Source organism: Panthera uncia (assembly GCF_023721935.1).
Source record: "Panthera uncia isolate 11264 chromosome C1 unlocalized genomic scaffold, Puncia_PCG_1.0 HiC_scaffold_4, whole genome shotgun sequence".
Lineage (NCBI taxonomy): Eukaryota > Metazoa > Chordata > Mammalia > Carnivora > Felidae > Panthera > Panthera uncia.
In genome coordinates, this window is record NW_026057585.1 from 65,265,706 (window position 1) to 65,284,874 (window position 19,169).

The 19,169-nt window shown below is 45.4% G+C and overlaps 1 long non-coding RNA gene across 2 annotated transcripts in view; it reads left to right on the top strand.

Moving 5' to 3' along the window:
• The first annotated feature begins 1,346 nt into the window (after positions 1 to 1,346).
• The window catches only part of LOC125913474 (uncharacterized), an 86,992-nt gene continuing 69,169 nt past the window's right edge, over positions 1,347 to 19,169 (top strand). For both annotated transcript variants that reach the window (XR_007455038.1, XR_007455036.1), the window contains exons 1-2: positions 1,347 to 1,476; positions 9,358 to 9,451. This is a non-coding gene — a long non-coding RNA (uncharacterized LOC125913474). The remainder of the gene's footprint in view (positions 1,477 to 9,357; positions 9,452 to 19,169) is intronic.

Here is a 19,169-nt window from a genome sequence, read left to right on the forward strand (position 1 = left end):
TTCCTCTAAGGTCTTGGCTTTATGAAGAGTCTCGAGCAGTGGCTTGGGAGCCCCTGCTCACTGGAAAGTAACAGAAGCCTTCCCTTCAAGATGCCCAGGTCTGAGAGCATGGGAAAGTGTGGCCCTTCTCTGGTGGCCTAACATGGAGGCAGGTATTAACAGCTTGAGATTTCAGGACCAAAGGTTGTGGAGGGCTTGATAGTTCCGCTCAGTTATAGAACCCATACTGCATGCCTGGCACCAAGTGAGGCACTGGGCCTCTAGAGCTACATCAGGGTAGACCTTTTGGAGTTCACAGCCTGGATGGGGAGACAGGCATGTAAACAAACAATGACAGCATGGGGTCATGATAGAGGTGGGTGTGCGATGGGGCCTTGAGAGGTCCAGAGTCAGGGAGGGCCACTTGGAGAATAGAGAAGGCCAGCTGGACCTGAGTTCTGAAGGACTGCACAGAGGAGTCTTTCCCTGAGCCCAGGGTCACCCCTTCCGGACCACTACCCTCCTAGAGCAGCAATGCCCAGTCATTGCTCTGTCTCTGTCATTGCTGGTCTTCTCCTACCAAACCACAGTGTGAAAACAACAATAATCAAAACTTAGGGGTGCCTGAGTGGCTCAGTTGGTTAAGTGTCTGACTCTTGATCTCAGCTCAGGTCATGATCTCATGGTTGTGACATGGAGCCCTGCATTGGGCTCTGTGCTGACAGTGCAGAGACTGCTTAGCATTCTCTCTCTCCTCTCTCCCTCCCTGTTCCTCTCTTCTTCTCTCTCTCAAAATAAATAAACATTAAAAAAACTTAAATTGTGCTTACCATGTATAAGTGCTTTATATATAATAACCCATTTAATCCTCACAGTGATCCTATGAAGCAGCTGCAATAAATGTTCCTGTTTTATAGATGGGGAAACTGAGGCAAAGAATATTTTTGTAATTTGTCCGAAGTTGTGGAGGGAGAATGTGGCAGAGCAGCTAGGCAGCCTAGTTCTAGCATAGAGGTATTTTAGCCACCATACCACTCTACCTCAAACCATCTCCAAATATCACAGCTGGGGTCCTCATCTCTGTGGTGAGAACACGAGGTGGTCTTTTCTTCTGGAATGTATCATGTGGTTTGTAGTCCCCACAGTCTCAGGCACGTTTTGACACAAGCTCCTTGAGATCCCAGGTGCTACATGTATCTGTTGGAGCTCACAGTGAGGGTTTAGCCATGGACAATCGCATCCCCCCCCACTCTCACCCTTGAAGTCAGCATAACATCACAACCTACAAGAGCTCCAGGAGCCCAGGTCTAACAGAGGATTCCCAAACCTGCAAGAGTCATTATTGCCCAAGCTGGCCTCACCCTTTCTTGCATCCGTGTCCTCACAATGCTCCCTCCTCTTCTCTCACAGGAACCTGCATGGAGGAGGTGACATCTAAGTTGGATTGTGAAGGGTGAGGAGTTTTTCATGCAGAGGAGAGGAGTGCAAACCTTTCAGGTAGAGCTTCCCAAGCACAGACATGGGAGTGTGAAATAGTATGATGTGTTTGGGGAATGAGGAGAGTCAGGGTCAATGATGAGGCTGGGAAGGTAAATAGAGGATATGACATTTGCCTTCAGTCATTGGGCAATAGGGAGTCACTGAAGAATATGGAATAGTGGAATTGCATGGACGTATTGGTGTTTTAGACATACCATAGAGCATGGTTTCCTAGGAATGGACTGGCGGTGGGGCAGCCAGGAGGGAGGCTGTGCCATAGTTCTTATACAATAATAGCTTAAATTAACATGGTGAAAGAGAAGGGGGCAGCCAAGAAATGCTTCTAAGGACTTGAGACTGCTGATTGTGGGGTAAAGGCAGGAGGAGTTGGCCCCTGGCTCAGGCTCCTGGCTTGGATGACTTGGGGCTGGTGCCAGGAGAAGGGATACATTTGGGTACTTTATAAAGTAGTGAGATCTATCTATTTTGGACGGTGACTCAGGTGGGGCTCAGGTGCCAATGTGCCCTGGATTGTTACCTACACAGGTGAGCTCAAGAGTGGGCTTTGGTCTAGAAATAAAGATCCAAGAGTCCTCAGAGGAGGGAAGAATGTGAAGCCATGGGAGGGGGTAAAATTCCCTAAAGAGAAGGTGCCAATGACACCATGAAGGAGAACCAGAGAGTGGACCCTGAGGGAGGCTAGCAGTTCAGGGGCAGGCCACATGGATGATATCTTCAAACTGTCAGGTATAAGTCATTCATTCAACAGACTGATCACTTCCTATCTGCCAGGCTCTGTTCTTTATGCTATGAATGCAGCAGGAAGTGAGATAGAAAACCTCTGACCATGGAGGTACATTCTAGTGGAGAGAGGTGGACATAAACCAAAGTAAAATATGTAGCAGGACAGGTGGTGGTTAAGTGTTCTGGAGGCTAATTAAGCAAAGGATGGGGGGTGGCTAGGGAGGGTTGAAGCGGAGAGCTGCAATTGTAAATGTGGGGGCCTCATTGAGGTTATATTTGAACAAAGATTTGAAGGAGGTGAGTGAGGTGGATATCTGGGGGAAGACTGTTCTAGGAAGAGGAAACAGCAAGCGGCCCTAAAGTAGGCTGTGCATGGCACATGGGAGGAATAGCTGGGAGGCCATGCAGTTATCACCAATATTGTATAAGTATTATTGTTATATAGTTATTATATAAATTTTCAGTATCTACCCCTGCTCTGTACTGCAATGATTTTTGTAGAGGTGATCTTGGGCAAGTCCCTTAACCTCTCTGTACCTCAGTTTCCTCATCAGTAAAATGGGGATAATAATAGTATCCAATTGTTGGTTAGATCAGATGAGTTAGTATATGTAAAGTACTTTGCATAGCACCTGGTACAGAGTATTTGCTGCTACTACTAGTATCACTATTATTATTTTTATAATCATCATCTCCCTCTCTCTAGACTTCAAGCCCTTTGAGGACAATGGCTGTGTGTGGTTCTTCCCTGCAGCCCAGAGCCAGCCCAGGGCAAGGCTTCACAGTGTAGGCTCTATAAGGGAGTTTTTGGATAGAACAAATAGAAAAACAAAAGGCAGGACATGGAAGGAGCCAGGTCTCTGGTGCCCCCCCACCGCCCCAGCTCCCCAGACCCTGCAGAGCTGGCCAGGGCCTGGACGGCTGGGGCTTGAAGCAGGCCCAAACTCCATGCGCATGTGGAGCCTCCAGGCCTGACAATCTATTTGTTATTAGGGTAATAAATAAACAAGTTGCTTGTCAGCACAGGGACTGGCACGAGCGCCTTAGAAGATAAATGCTGCCTCTGAAATAGACAAATATTTACCATCCTCCAGACGAAGTTGTCAGCCCTGCTAAAGGCCTCCGGGGCTTAGAATTAAAGTGCACATTGAGATTTTTTTTCTACCCTAATGGAAATATATAGCATACTTCTTCATAACAAAGAATGTGTAGCTGCCTGTCCTTGAGCACCTACTGTGTTCTGGGGCTTTCCATCACACTCATCACAATCCTCTGGGGTAGGAATTGTGATCACCACATTCCAGATGAGGAAATTGACACTTGAATGAGTGAAGTGACTTGCTAAAGGCCACAGAGTGAAGGCTGAGATTTGAACCTGATCCCTAGCCCAGGCTCTGGGTTGGAATTTCCTGTAGCCAGTATGTCAAGATCCTTAGCTCAGTGGGAGGAGTGGTAGGCACAAAGACGGGCTCCTCTCCACCTTATTACTCTGGGCTCACTTCTACTTTCATGGAACAGACAAATGAGGTTCTTAAAGGACTGTGTGCCTGAATGAGGTTGTCACAGGAGGATGGCAGATGTTGTTTGAGTTTTAAAACTACAGAGCATTAGAGCTGGGAGAGGCTTTATAGTTCCTTATACAAATGGAGACCAAGATCTAGCCCAGCCCTGATATGTTAGCTTCTGCTGTGTGTGCAGGAATCATGTGACATGATCCCCACTTCACAGATCAGGAAATTAAGACTTAGAAGACTAGCAACTTGTCCAAGGTTACATTGCCATGAAATGGCAGCCCCAGGGTTCCAAAGTGGAGCATCTCCAGAGTGTGTAGGTAGAGTGAATGGGTCACCTACATGCCAGGCTGTCAAGATCCACTCCTGGTTCTGTCATTTATTAGCTGCATGACCTTGGGCAAGTTACTTAGCTCTTTGTGCCTCTATTTTCTTATCTGTAAAATAGACATACTAATAACTTACCTTGCAGGCTTGTTGGGAGATTGAAAAAGTATGTATAAAGTACTTATACTCTGTCTGACATATAGCAAAAATATTAGTAATTATTATTTATTACAAATATTAGTTAATTATTATTATCATTATTGAGTTGTTTGTGTGTCATTCATTCAGCAAAATTTATAGGTGTCTGAAGCAGATGCTGTCAGTACCCACACATATGCCCCCAGAATTTACCATTTCTGAGCATAATAGGCAGGCCAGAAGTACCAGGGTGTTAGCATACAGAGCAGCTTTCAGCCAATAAGTAATGGCAGCTGGTGGATACATACCCCAGCTCTCTCACCCCTCAGGTGGGATATTCCGAGACAGAAGTTCTACACTGGTTCCTGCAGTTACGTTCCACCAACTCGTAGAGGTAACTTGCTTAAAAATACACCCTCTATTGGTGCCTTCCTTTCCTTAGCTCACTTCCCAATATCCCTTCTAGAGTTTCCTGAAACCACTTTCCAAATACACTACCTGCAGTTTAATCCTTGTTTTAGAATCTGTTTCTGAGGAAACCCAAACTACCCAAAGGTAGTTTCTAATGTGTATCAGATCTTATGTTTGGGGCTGAGTAGGCAGGTGAAGTAGAGTTGGGAAAATGAGGAGAGAATTCCTGGCAGAGGGAACAGCATCTGCAAAGGCACAGAGATATGAATTGTGTTTGGTGAAGTGTGAGGAGAGGAGTATTGCTGGGCTAGTTTGACTTTTACTTTGGCTGTGATATGGACAGGTTTAGGAAAGATCCCTCAGATGGCCATAAGGAACACTCTGCCCAGACAGTAGTCTCAATTTAATATTTGAGGACCGTCTGCAAAAAGTGGGGTGTTCATCTGCATTTTTCCTGTAAGGTTCCAAAGGTGTTCATCAGCTTAAAGTTGGTTTTAAATAGTTGAATTTCATTAGAAAAACACTATAATTGCTGATGGACCTCATTATGAAAGGCTCAGCCTAGAGACTGTGAGGGCATCTGAACATTCTTTGAACATTCTTTGGTACAGGCAAGAGGCTCAGCTCAGTCCTAGAAATGACCTCTGCCTCCCTCAAAGAGCAGGGACAGGGTCTGTCCTCTTCCTCTCTCTGAACCCCTGAACAAGGCTTTCTTTTCCTCATGTTCCTTCTCCAAGAAGCATCTCTTCTACATATAAATCACTGCTCTTCTCAAGTCCCTGAAGTTCCTTTTGGATGTGTACTCTCTTTCAGTTCAGCAAACAGTTCTTGAGTTGTACTTGAGTGGAACTCTTGAGCAGACCCTGGAGACCCAAGGATGCCTCAGATGTGAGTCTGTGCCTCCAGGGAAAACTCTCACTCTTGAAGAAGAGATGGGCATGTAAACTGACAGTGATTTATATGGTGGGAAGATGTCACAACAGAAAGGCAGAGGGAGGGATTAATCAAATCTAGGGAACAGGTCATGGAAAGCATCTCAGAGCCAATGTAATCTAAACAGGGTTTTGAAGGATGCAGAAAAGTTGGGTACTGCTCTTCCTTGACTAGGTGTGTGCCTTCATAGAGAATGAGCATCAGACTCTGCCACACTTTCAACTTCTTCCCCTAACTCAGACTCCTCCAAAGCTAGATATGCTCAGGCTCTATCCCCATCCTCAGCCACACCTTGAGTCTCACCCCATTCTGGTGGGAAGAGAAAGTAGCTGAGAGCCTGGGACCAGCACTGCCCCACCCCCATTCCCACTTTGCTTTTGAATTCCTGAGCTGGAGCTCCTGTCCCAACTATATGAACTCTGGGTATTCTTTAGTTTCTCCCAGTGAAACTCTTGTATTTTATTATCTGATTTATTTTGTCCTCACAATATTAGATAGGCCCACAATATTGGATAGGTGGAGCAAAGTTCTCAGGGTCACACAGTCAGGTAATGTTTGAGCAGATCCTTGGACCTGGGACTGGCTGAGCCCATGGTACCATTCTAATAAATCAATTTGTTAAAGCCTTGGAGATGCTAGAACATTTGGATAGAAGATTCTAAAGTTGCTGAATATCTCAACAATCAACCTGGCTTCAATCTTACCTTCTTTCTACTAACAAATTTTCAATTTGTGATAATTCAGAATTTGTGAGCTGGCCTGAAATTTACCTTTGGCTTTGCCATGAAAAGTCTCAGCAGAGGTACATATTTTTGAAGAAAAAAGCCCTGCTATTTGGATGTTTAATTGACACTAAATGTATCAACATTATGTGCCCATGGCAAAGATTTATATTCATTCATAAGAGTTAGCTATTCTAAGCATGGTTTTGTTGGGCAGTAGAATATGCCACTTGTAGAGATGTGGGGGAAGAACATATTTCCTTGCTTTCATCCTGTAATTCACACTTTTATTTGTCAGAGACTCTGAGCCTCTGCCCCACAGCCAGTCACACTAATTCTGATTATTTATTTTTCATGTACTTTTATAATGGGACAGTCCTCTGCCCATGCCAATTGCTGTGCCATTACTCATGTTGAAGATGAAGGCAAAGTGGTTAAGGAGGAGAGAATTGAAGTCCAATCATAGATTCCCCCACTGACTTTATGTGTCCTTGCACAAATTTTTTAAACTTCTTGAATGTCATTCAAGTCTCTACTTTGGCTTAACTTCCTTTTATAGCTCCAGCTTCTGCTTATATTCCATAGATTACCTAAACCCTTCAGTCAAACATGCTTACTTCCCATTCCAGGAACATGCTCCATTCTTTCCTCCTTCCTCCTTCACTAGGAATGCTCTTTCTTTGCCTTAAAATCCCATGCAAAATGGGGCATCTGCATGGTGCAGTTGGTTAAGCATCTGACTCTTGATCTCAGTTCAGGTCATGATCTCATAGTATGTGAATTTGAGCACTGCATCTGGCTTTGTGCTAATGGTGTGGAGACTGCTTGGGGCTCTGTCTCTCCTTCTCTCTGCCCCTCTCCAGCTTGTGCTCTCTCTCTCTCAAAATAAATAAACTTTAAAAATTAAAAAAAAAATCCCATGTATCTTTCAAGACTCGGATGAGAGGCTATTTTCTCCATAAAGCTTTCTTCTCAGCTGGCTGTGAGCCTCCCCTATCATCTCTTTGAGAGATTTTAGTCACATCCTACCTGGCATTAGAATTCTTGTAGACATGTCTTTTTCCTATTACTAGATTATAAGCTCCTTGAAGGCAAAGTGCATATTTTCTATATACTTATAAATCCACATTATAGACCTGGGTGTACAGATGTAAGTGGAGAAGTTGGAATTTATACTTGGGGGTTCTGACTGCAAAGCCCCTGCTTCTGTATCCTATGGAATGGATAAAATAACTTCAATTTCAAATGCTGATAGTTATTTTGTACTTTGTGTTACCTGTAAAGATGAATCGTAAACTCTGAAGTTCTGTCATTCTCAGGAGATTATGGGATGACTCTGGCTTTCTTGGATGGCCAGGTGGGAAATTCAGCAGGAACTCAGTTGCAGATCTATGTCAGAGATTTCACCATGGAGCCCAAGTCTGGATTTGGGGGACATCCAGGCCTGAGACTGACCATCCCTTGTTCCTGGGATCTTCAGCTGGGTGGGATTCTGAGGCTGTGTGGGGATCTGTACAGGTTCCCAGTCACCCTTCTTATACCTCAACATCCACTCTTCCAATCTTTTCACCATCCAGTGTGACTCCTATATATCTTGCATTGAACTAGGTCCTGAAAATACAAAGATTAACCAGACACCATCTTTATCCTCTAGGGGGAGGCAGATATGTGAACAGATAATGAAAGCCTATGGAGATATATGTTATGGTAGAGGAAAACCTAGGTGTTGTGGTGGCCCAGAGCAGAGGGCCCAGGGGATCTGAGAGATCACACTTTCTGCCTCTTGCTCTTTCTGGACTGTGGAGTACATTGACTCATTGTGAGATCTTAGACATATCACATTTATTCTCTGACCTTGATTTTCATTCTCTGTACAGCAAGGTATCTGGGGTCAATGATCCCCCCAGATCTTATCCCACAATGTTTAACTCTGTAAGTAAGTATTGATGCCTCTGTACTCATGCTGCTGGGCACAATGCCAGTCATCATAATACCCTCAATATTTCTCAAGAGGGGCCTCCTCAGAGCTCCAGGTCTCATCAGGCAGAGAAGCTCTGGTATTAGGTTGTTGACTCAGGACTTACAGAGAGGTTTCAGGTCATCTATTGGTGTCTGTCAGTGCTGGAATGGCCATGTCTGCTCTGAGCATTGCCTGCCTTCCTCCTATTTCACTGGGGAGGCTGCTCCCTGTAAACATCATGTCAGGACCCGGGGATGCAGTGTTAAGCAAAAATAGATGCAGTTTCTATCCTCATGGAGTTTACAGTCTAGTTGGGGAGTGAGCCTTAATAAAATGGTCAACAAATGAATGTATAATTACAGCCTAAGATAAGTGCTCAAAAACAAGAGGCATGGTTCTAGGAGAACAGGTATAGTAAGGACTGAAAAATATCAATAGATTTAGCAGCATAAGGTCATTACTGAGGGCTGTTTTGTTAGAGTCATAGGTCCAAAAGCCACACAGGAGTGGGCTAAATTTAAATTGGAGGTAAAGAAGTGGAGATGGTCAATGTAGGTAACTCTCAATCAGTGAGCACTGAATGAGCTGGAAGGAACTTCAGAGGTCTTTCATGGAAGGCACTTTAAGAAAGGTCACAAAGTGAGGCTCCTGAGTTGCTCAGTCCATTGAGCATCTGACTCTTGATTTCAGCTCAGGTCGTCATCTCAGGTTTGTGAGATCAAGCCCTGCATTGGACTCTGTGCTGACAGCATGGAGCCTGCTTGGGATTCTCTCTCTCCCCTCTCTCTCTGCTCCTCCCTCACTCATACTCTTTCTGTCTCTCTTTATCTCAAAATAAAAATAAATAAACATTTTTTAACAAGAGAAAGGTTACAAATAGATTCACAGACATCATCTTTGTAATCCTTAGAACAATCTTGTGACATGGGAAGGTCAAATTCACATTTGACAGATGAGAAAAATGGAGACCCAGCAAGGTTGTGTGTCTTGAGCAGAGTATTCACAGCACACCCAGGACTGGAACTTAATTCCCCCAGAATCCCTGCCCTCCTTATGCTCTGCAAACACTGTTTGTTTAGAGGTTATCTGAATGAATGTGTATTGTTTTCACCATACTCAGGGTTTCTTTATTACTTCTTCCTTCTCTCCTCAGTACTGAAGGATTCAGGACCATGGCCAGCACCGAAGCAGCCTACAAATTCTGAAATAAGCTTAGAGTCTTAGCCAAAGAGATCAGCACTGCCTTTGTAAGTTGGTTTTCTCAACAAACATAAACCAAACATCTATTAAGTATCAGGTGCTGTGAGAGGTGCCAGAGACTCAGAACTGGAAAACTGACCTTAGGGAACCTACCATCTAGGATGGAGAAAACGTGGACACAGATAATCACAACAGAGTGTGAGATATGCACAAAGGTTGTGGGATCAAAGAAGGGTTCCTGGAGGAGGCCCAGCCTGAGCTGAATCTTGGAGAGACCAGATGGCAGTGAGGAGTTACTGGGTAGTTTTAAGCAGGGGCTTGAAAACGTCACATGTGTGTTTTAGAAAGGTCCCTCTGGTGCATTGTGAGAATAAAGGAGGGGGTGAGAGAGAGGCAGGGGCTGACTCAGGAGACTGAGCAAGAGGAAGGAGTCCCCCCAAGCTCATTCTAAAAGGCACAGCCAGGTTTTCATCTCACTTGCAACAGTAGATGGAAATATCCTGGGTTTTACATGTTTCCTTTTGGCACTGAAAGATTTACCACCTTGCCAGCTGAAGCTGACACTGTGAGAGAACTGTGTTGCTGGTGGAAAGGAGGGAATTGAAATTTGGGGATAGAGAGAGGAAGGAGAATTTGATTTGCTGAACAGTCACTATGCATCAGCACCATGCTAGGTGCTTTTCACATATTCTCATTTAATTCTCCCAACAACTTGTGAAGTAATGAGGTCCCCAGTTTCCATAAAAAGAAACTTTATGGAAGAGGATCAGAGATGCCAATTAACTGTGGCCTATGGCCACACACAAAATAAAAGGGAGAGCCAGAATTTGAATTCAGATCTGCATGTCCCCAAACTCCTCACATTCCCTCTTCATGCACATGCTGTTTTGGTGGGGACCCAGCTGACAGAGGAGGAGAATAACGACTTCTGGGCACCCACTACTGCAGCCTCCTGTTCACACACAAAGGAATAATCATATTAAGTATTGTTTTCTCAGTTCCTAAACCCAGAAGACTTGGAAGGCCACAAGTAGACATAGGATCTGTGACTCAGCCCCTCCTGGGCTGGGTGCATTTTGCTTGTTCCTTACCATCCCATAGTACCCCGTCTTGCAGAAAAGAGTGCTTCTGTGTCCAGGAATGAGAAATTGAGGGGTTTCATATTGGTGCCAATTACCTGCTCTGACACCCCTCAGGTGCCCTTGGCCCCCAAGTTTTGGAGGCTGTATCATTCTCTCTGGGCACTTTGCTGCGGCTGTGGTGATGTCTGCCGCAGAGCCTGAGGAAGCTTTATGGAGATGGTCACACTCCAGTGCCCAGCCTACTTGTTGGAACTTTCCAGAAATATTGCACTGCAGACATTTTCCACGCCGTTATGCTAATGGAATCAGGAAAAATCAATTGTCCTTAAGGAACAGGGGAATGAGACGTGCTGTAAATGCCACAGAATGAGTGATTGGTTGATTGCTTGCTGGCGATCGGAGCGCGTCTCATCCCTACATTATTCTGATGAATTTTTATGGCATGCCTCCTCTCTTGCTTGCTCCCTCCCCCCACCTCACCCCCCTAGCTGGGGAAGAAGGTTTATGGCTTGCAGCTTCTCAGTTGATTGAATGCAGCTGGCATTGTTGCAGCAGAGGACAAATAGGTACATTTGCTTTACAGGCTGGGAAAAGTGGGTTTGGAGAAATTGCACTGCCACGTCCCTCTGCAACAAAGGCGCCCTTAAAAATGCAGATATTTTTAATGAAATGACTTTACTCTCCTTCTTGGCTGTCCATAATCTTCCTATCAGAGGAAAGGGCAAAAAAAAAAAAAAGGTTGGGGGAAAGAAATATATGGCTTGCAATTCTGCGGAAATCCGATTTTTCATTCTCATCACAAAGGAAGCTAACGAAGGCATTTCATTAGTATTCATTTTAGGCTGATGTGATTTTCTCCTCTTTGCTAACACAAAAATAAATAAATAAACAGTCGAGCCATGTCTGGGAAACTGCCGACAAGGCGGCCTGGAGCAGAGGTCAGCATTTTCTAGAATGAGTGTATACCGCATTCAGCAAGGTGGCCAAGAAAATGTATCCAGCTCAAATAAGGACCATCTGGGGCAGAGAAGAGACAAGGTTTAGGTGGAGACAGGTCCCTTGGGTTTCAAAGCTGGTGTCCAGCTTGGCTGTGACAGTTTATGGACTGGGGAAAGCAAACAGGCTGTTACTATTGTTTTCCATGAGGAGTTTGTGTGATTCTGGCTGCTGGTCCTGAGGCAGGGGATATTTCACATCTGGTCAGGGCACTAAGGAGCTCCTTCTATTGTTTATTCTTCCCTGTTTCTTTCTCAAGGACAGCTAAACCCTGTTGAGGGCTGAAATCATATTGTGAAAATCTGGGAGTTTTTGGCTTGGAAGTAGAGATTTTGGGACACAGCTGTTGTCTTCATCCATCCAAAGGGGCATTGTGGGCAGAGGAGCAGGCTTATTACATTGGGCACCAGAGGGCTAAACTAGGATCTGTGGGTGGAAGTGACAGTAGGCAGAGGAATCTACCAGATATGAGATCAAATTTCAGATCAAGCATTTTCTGGTGTGTCCATAGGCAAGTTATTAATGCCTCTGAGCCTCAGCATCTACATTTGTATAATTAGGTAAGTTAGAATAAAATCCAATCTTTTTATTATTTTCTAACTAGGATCAGGTATAGTAACGTGCAGTGCTGGGAAGCAGGTATTGGTGACTGCTTTGTAGAGAAGTTCCCCTTCTGAGGTTCAGAGAGGTGGTAAGTTGCACAACCTCTGGAAGCAGGCTCCTGGTCTCTGAAGTCAAAACTTCTTACCTGCCCCCCAGCCCCAGGCCCTCTTGTTCAGTGGCTTCTTGGGCTACTGTGAGCAGGAGGTGAGACACAGAAGCAGATAGCTCTTTGTTCTTAGATAAAAATTACCCAGTTTGCCTCAAATACCAAGTCATTTTATACATTTCTGTCTCTCTCGTGGACTGTGCATTCCCAGAGGGCATTGTTCCTTTGTACCCTCTGTGCTCAGTTCCAATGGCTTAGCAATTCCTGACTTGTCTTAATGTGCCATATCCTTGGATGGTTACTAGCTCTGGCCTGTGCTCTTGTGCCTTTGCAGAACCTTCTTCCCTGCTTTTCCCATTTGGCCAAGTCTTACTGATCCTTCAACTCAGATGCCACCACTTCTGGAAAACCTTCCTGGAGACCCACACAGGTCTTTATTCTCTCTGTGCTCTTGTGGGGACATGGTGTACTTTTTGTAGAACTGTAACTGTAATAGTAACAAAAAGCAGCAAGAATCAGGGAGTCAGGTTGACTTGGGTTCAGATCTTACCACTGATGTACAATCATGAATGAGTCTCATTTTCCTCCACGAGCCTCACTTTCCTCATTGGGCAGTGAGGATGGTGATATTACCTACCTCCAAAGACTGTTTGGAGGAGTCAAGGAGTACTATTTGCAAATTACTTTGCTCAGTGCCTAGGCACATAGATGACAGTAAAAATTCAGAATGAATGAATGAATGAATGAATGAAGTTTCTGGTTGGTTAGAAATCTTGATAAAGAAGACTGAGGACACATTTTCAAATCTTCAGTTTCCTCACTCCTGTCCATATTCCCAGAATAATAACTAACCACACAATGTGCCAGGTAGTTAGTGGCAGGCCCAGAGGTAGCACTAGGGTCTCTGAGGCTCTAGTTTAGGCATTTTTCATGTCTCCCCTCCCAATCAGGACTTTAGCTCATCAAGGGCTCAGTCCCATCTTCTTCACCTGTCTCCCTACTGTGGGTAGCCCATGAGGTGTTGACTGGAGGGTGATAGGGCTCAGTTGGGGAGATCTGAAGTTCTCAGTTCAACCCTGCTTGCCTGCGATCCCATGGCTGTCAGCTTTCTCATCCATCATGGGGCAATAATATTTCTTTCCAGGCCTACTGCACTGGGCTATTACTGAAGAGGGAGAGGAAGAGGAAGAAGAGCAGGGTGCTTCATCAGTTCTTGTGCTTCTAGGAATTAAACTGATGGCTGTTGTTGCTGTTGTGGTTGTTGTCATTGTCTCTCAAAAGAGTCCCCACGGTCAGGGTCTTGGTGCCAGTCTCTTAGAGGAGATGGCTCTGCCCTTGAAAGCCACTCTCTCGGCCTGGCGTTTCCTGTGGGTAATTTGAAACTGGGGCTCAGAGAACTGAACTCCAGTTAATGGTTTTCGATAAAGAATTAAGTGCTGCTAGTCAGGCTGGCGCTGGGGCTGGTTTCCCGGAAGGGGGAGAGGGCTGAGGGAGGGGGCAGTTGCACGCATTTAGGGATGCGTTTGCATTTTCCGGTCAGTTAGGCAGCCTGATGAAAAAGGGATAAGATCAGGCCACAGCAGCCAGAGGGTGGAGTGGAGGGGGGAGTAAGAGAGACCCAGACTTGCACTATGCAGGCTTCAGGGAGGGAGTAATGGTCACTGCCATGGAGCTAGATGAGTTGTTACCACAGAAAGTACTTTTGTCAGACACCTGGCTACTGGCCCCTGCCCTCTGGGCAGCACCTATAGCAAGGAATGCTGAAGCCTTTTCTGCTATGGCTGCCTCCCACATCATACATCACCTTATTACAACCATGGCTTTCACTGTGCTTTCTGCACAAAATAAATCCTTAAAGCTTCATCTACAACCCAAAGGGGTTGCTATTATTTTCATCACTCTTGCTTTGCAGATGAGGACACTGAAGTACAGAGAGGTTAATTAACTTGCCAAAGGTCACACAGCTTCGGAGTGGCAGATACGGGCTTCAGAGCTGTGTAGTCTGGTGCCAAAAGTTGTGCTATATAATCACTATGCTGTATAACCTGCTATTCTTTACGAGGGTCTCCAAATCATTTTATCTACAGCTCATGAGTTAGTAGGGGAGGGTCATTAGCTCCACCTCACGGATAAGGAGGGACTGAGGGTGAGGGAGGTGCTGTGTTAGGGAAAGGGGGCTTGAAAGAGAGTTAAAGAAGGCATCCAGATATGGGGAATGAAGTAGAAAGATCCCATGAGAAAGTTATCTGCAGCAGGTATCAAAAGCCTTAAAAATGTTCAAACCCTCTGACTGGGTATTTCTGTTTCTGGGAATCTGCCCTAAGGAAATAATACTGCTACAAAAAGGCAATTCTAATAAAAGAAAAGATTGATTATAATATCAAATGATTGGAAGCAATTTAAGTACCCAACTATGGGAAATGGTTAAATAAAATCTGGTGTTTACACCTGATTTGACAGTCTGAAGCCATCAAAAATAGTGGTTCTGAAGGTGACATAGTAGTCTGGAAAAATACTTATGTTACAGTGTTAAATAAGGAAAAAAGTAAGACAAAATTTCACGAATAATAAAACCTCAAGTATGTACCAAGTATATCGGAGCTATGTGAAAGAACAGCTGCTATGTTAGGATGATAAAATTGTAAGCACTTTTTCTCTGTTTTTCCAACTTTCTATAATGCTATTTAATCTTATATTGTTTTTTTAAATGTTTATTTTTGAGAGAGAGAGCATGCACACGAGTGGGGGAGGGGGACAGAGGATCCAAAGCGGGCTCTGTGCCATAAGCAGAGGGCCCGATGCGGGGCTCAAACTCATGAACTGTGAGATCATGACCTGAGCCAAAGTTGGACTCTTAACAGACTGAGCCACCCAGATGCCCTAATGCTTTAATTATGGATAAGTTGGTGGACTTGGTCCAGGATATTATTTGATGGCCTAAGAAAGGTTAGGCCTTTCCATGCCTCAGTTTCCTAATCAGTAAAATGTCAATAAGACTCCCTTCTTTTCAGGACTGCTATATTTAATGAGATAGTAGGTATAATGTACCTTGCACAGTGCCTATGCATCATAGGACTAAGTGATGTCAATTACTCCCCTGAGGTTTCTTCCATTTCTCACAGGTTATCTTCTGACTTATTGAGGTTTGCCACAGTGAGGGTGGGACAGCCACATCCAAACCTGTATTCCAGAGATGGAGTCTCCTTAGGTCAGGTGTAGACCTGTCAACCCTCCATTGCCTGATACAAGCCAAAAGAATGAAGGCTAGAGAGGGTCAACTGGACCCCAAGCCCCAAGGCAAACTCTGAAATTTACTCCCCGTGCTTCCACCACCACCACACCCCCCCACCCCCACCCCCAGCCTCCCTAAGCAACACATACTACCAAGCTAGTTTCCTGTATAGCATCTCCCCAGGACTTTTGGCATAGAGACTTGTGTGGCTCTGATGCTGCCTGCTGGGGGTCCACAGGTCACCAATTCCTTCATCCATTTGTTTGCTTATTACTCATTCATCTACTCACTCCTTGAATCATGTAGAGGGAGTCAGCTACAGTAGATCCTCACTGAGTGTTGACTTCATGTTTACTGGGGGTGGGGGTGGGGGTGTGCGTACTAGGGATTTTCACTTACCCTAGCTTATCGAATATTCACATGTGCGCTGCAGAAGAGGTTTGCTTAGCAGAGCTTGGCAATTAAAAGAGCAAAATACAAATGAATGTTTCCTCCTATAGACAGTCAGTCCGTCTGGCCCCTGGCCCTATCAATTCTGCCTCGGTACTGCCTTTTGGATCCAATCCTTCCACTCTAGCCCTCTGCTTCAGCCACTTGGTCTCTGCCAGAGTCACCTTTATAAAACTGAAACCTGACTAGGCGAGCATCCCAGCTTTTTGGCTTGGCAAGTCTAGTTTCCCATGGTCTGACCAGGCAGCTCATCACACAGCCACTGTCTGCTTCTCCCTGTTCCTCAATGTCCCTTCATGACTTTATGCTTTATGTACCATTCCTGGTTCCTACAATTCCTTTTCCTGCATGGCAAATGCCTACCTGTACTCTAAAGCCTAGCTCAAATCCCCTCACACCTTTGGCTCCCATATAAGATTTGCTGTTCCTCCCCTGTACCCATCTTCCATCCCACTACACTGTGATAAATTCCCAGTCTGTTCCCCTCTGGCTCCCTTTCCCCCAGGACTGTACATCTCTCTCAAGGGCAAGAACCATGTCTTTTTATTTCTGTGCCTCTGGAGCTTAGCTCAGAGCCTGGCACAGACAGGAGGCCCAGTGAGTGTTTGTTGACTGAATTATGGATGACAGTGTGATCTCAGGGCCTCCACTAGGGAGGAACAACAGGGCCTCTTGACCTCTTGGGAATGGGAAGTGTTCGCAGCTGAATTCTCCTGGCAGACGCTTTTCAGCATCACCAGCTGCTCACTCCCCAGAGGCCCTGTCTCTGCTCAGCTCCCTGATGGGTATAAGAACATTTGGCCATAAACCTACCTAGCTATGGGATTGCAGCCACCACTTCATAGGGAGCTGACTCTGACAAAGCCTTGACCTGTGCAGCTGGACATGCAGGGAGTCTCATGGTCTGACCCTGCTGCATCTCAGTCCCATGCCATGCCTCTCTGTACCCTCATGCTCTAGGCTACAGCCAGACTGAAAAGTTTTCTGAAGACATCCTGTGACTTCTCTTTTTAAAAACGATTTCTTCTGCCTGGAATATTCTCTACCTGCTCAGCCCTCCATCTTTGCCAGTGGATTCCTACTGACTCTTCTGGTTAGGTCAGGTGTCACCTCTCCTCTGGGCCAAGAGCCTGTCCTGTATACCTCCCAGGCTCTGTGTCACCCCCATTGTTGCACTGTTCATACAACATTGCCATTACCTGTTTATTTTCTCAATAGGCCTGTGGGGTCCCTGAGGACAGGGAGTTGGTCTAATTCACTTTGGAGTCCCTAGCACCTGGATCATGCTAGATGCTCACAAGTATGTGTTGGCTGGCTAGCTGGTATGATGGTTAGGGGGTATGTGGTGCTAGGACCCTTCCCTGTTGCTCAGTCTAACTGCAATGTGCATATTGTGTAAGGGTGAGGGTTACAGTCTATAAGAGGGCACACCCAACCCTCAGGCCTGCAGGGTAAGTAAAACACACTGTCAGTGAAAGGCGGCTGAGAGCATTCCCAGTACAGCCCTGGTTTGGAGAGAGACCTGGGCTTTAGGACCAGCCCTGCTTCACACTGACTCTGAGCTTTCTCCTATCTGTCCAAACGTGCTTCCTGATCTCTAAAATGGGAACCACAACCCTTGCTCAGCTACTTTACAGAGTGATTGTGAGGACTTGTGTGACAGTGTCTCTGAAATTACTGCTTAAACTGTTAAGTGCTGAGCCTGTATTTTCGCTCGGGGAGGGGGGGTGTGGGGGTGTGGGGGTGGGGGTCGGTGGAGGGAAGTGGTGCTCAGCACTGTGATGTGGCAATGCCCACTAGAGGGAGCAGCTGAGCAGCAGGACAGGTCCTCCTCAGAGCTCCCTGGCTGGTCCAGAAAGAGGGAACACGGAGTCTAAGACATCGCCATGAGGTCCCAGGTTCCCCTTTCCTCACGTTTCCCTTCAAATTCAAGTGACATCTGGGCTATCGTTGACGTGCTAGAAAAGTAAGAAAGAAAAAAGCCCAGCAACCTCCTACATTATTCCTGGAAGTGGCTATGAGATGGGTGAAAGTATAGGACACCGGGGTTCTTTCCCTTGAGCACTGTTTGCTCTGTTTAGCTCAGAAGCCTGGATTCCAGGGCTCTGAGGCCATTATCTGTCCATTATAGGGGAAATCTACTCGGCTATGGAATGCCACCTTAGTGGGACAGGGCTGAGGTCTGCATGGACCTCCCTTCATGGATGCCTGAAACCTGCAGGCTTGGCCTCACAGTTGATTAGCTTCCTCTCTGCTGGGGCGAGTGGGACCAGACAACGAGGCCAGCTGGAGGAGAGCTCTGTAACCCAATTTGCTGTGTAGAGAAGCCAGTCTGTCTGGCAAGAGCTAATTGGAAAGCTGCTTCCTCTAAGCCTGGACCCAGGAGGGCGCTGGGACTGGCTGGAGGAGGGGGGGCTCAGCTTGGCCCACATCACTTAGTGCTTTGTGGGAGCCGCTCCCAGCAGGAGGGCACTTAGCCCTGGTAATTGGCCAGGCAGGCTCATCATTAATTCATGTCAAATTGTATTTCTTCTTTTGAGGGAGAGAGAGAGAGAGAAGAGGTGGGGGTAGATAGGAATAAATGAGTTTCTGAAGGGAGGAGTCTGTTTTAGGGTTGGGTTGAAGCAGCTTTGATTTGGGAAGAAGGAGGGTGGTGATTCATTTGCTAACTTGCTGTCGACCTGAGCAAGTTACTTTCCCAGAGGAGGTCTCAGTTTCCTAATCTGTGGTAGGAGACAATAACTGTGATCTATTTCAGAGATGGCTTTGAGGATTGAATCCAGCTATGAGAGATGAGTGCTCTTCATATGGTCATTTCAACAGGCCCAGGGAGGCAGGGAGCCATTTACATTTCATGTAATTATTGATGCAGAGTGGGGTAGGTTTACACCTATCATCTTTTGGATGGACAGCATTTTTTCATGGCTCCATTTCATCTCTTTTGTTGGCTTATTAACTCTTTGGTATGTATTGTAGTGGCTGCTTTAGGGTTTATAGTATATATCTTCAACATTGCATTACCTTCAAGTGAGATTGTAGCACTTTAGATAGAGTCTGGGACTCTTAAAATAGTATATAGTTCCATTTCTTCTCTCCTGACATTTAGGCTGACTTTGTCATACATTTTACTTATAAATCCCACAATACATTGTTATTATTTTTGTTTAAACAATGATTTTTTAATTCTTATTGTAGTAAAATTTAGTTCTTATTGTAGTTAAATACACATAACCTAAAATTAGCCATCTTCACAATTATAAGTGTATAGTTCAGTGGCATTAAACACATTCATAATG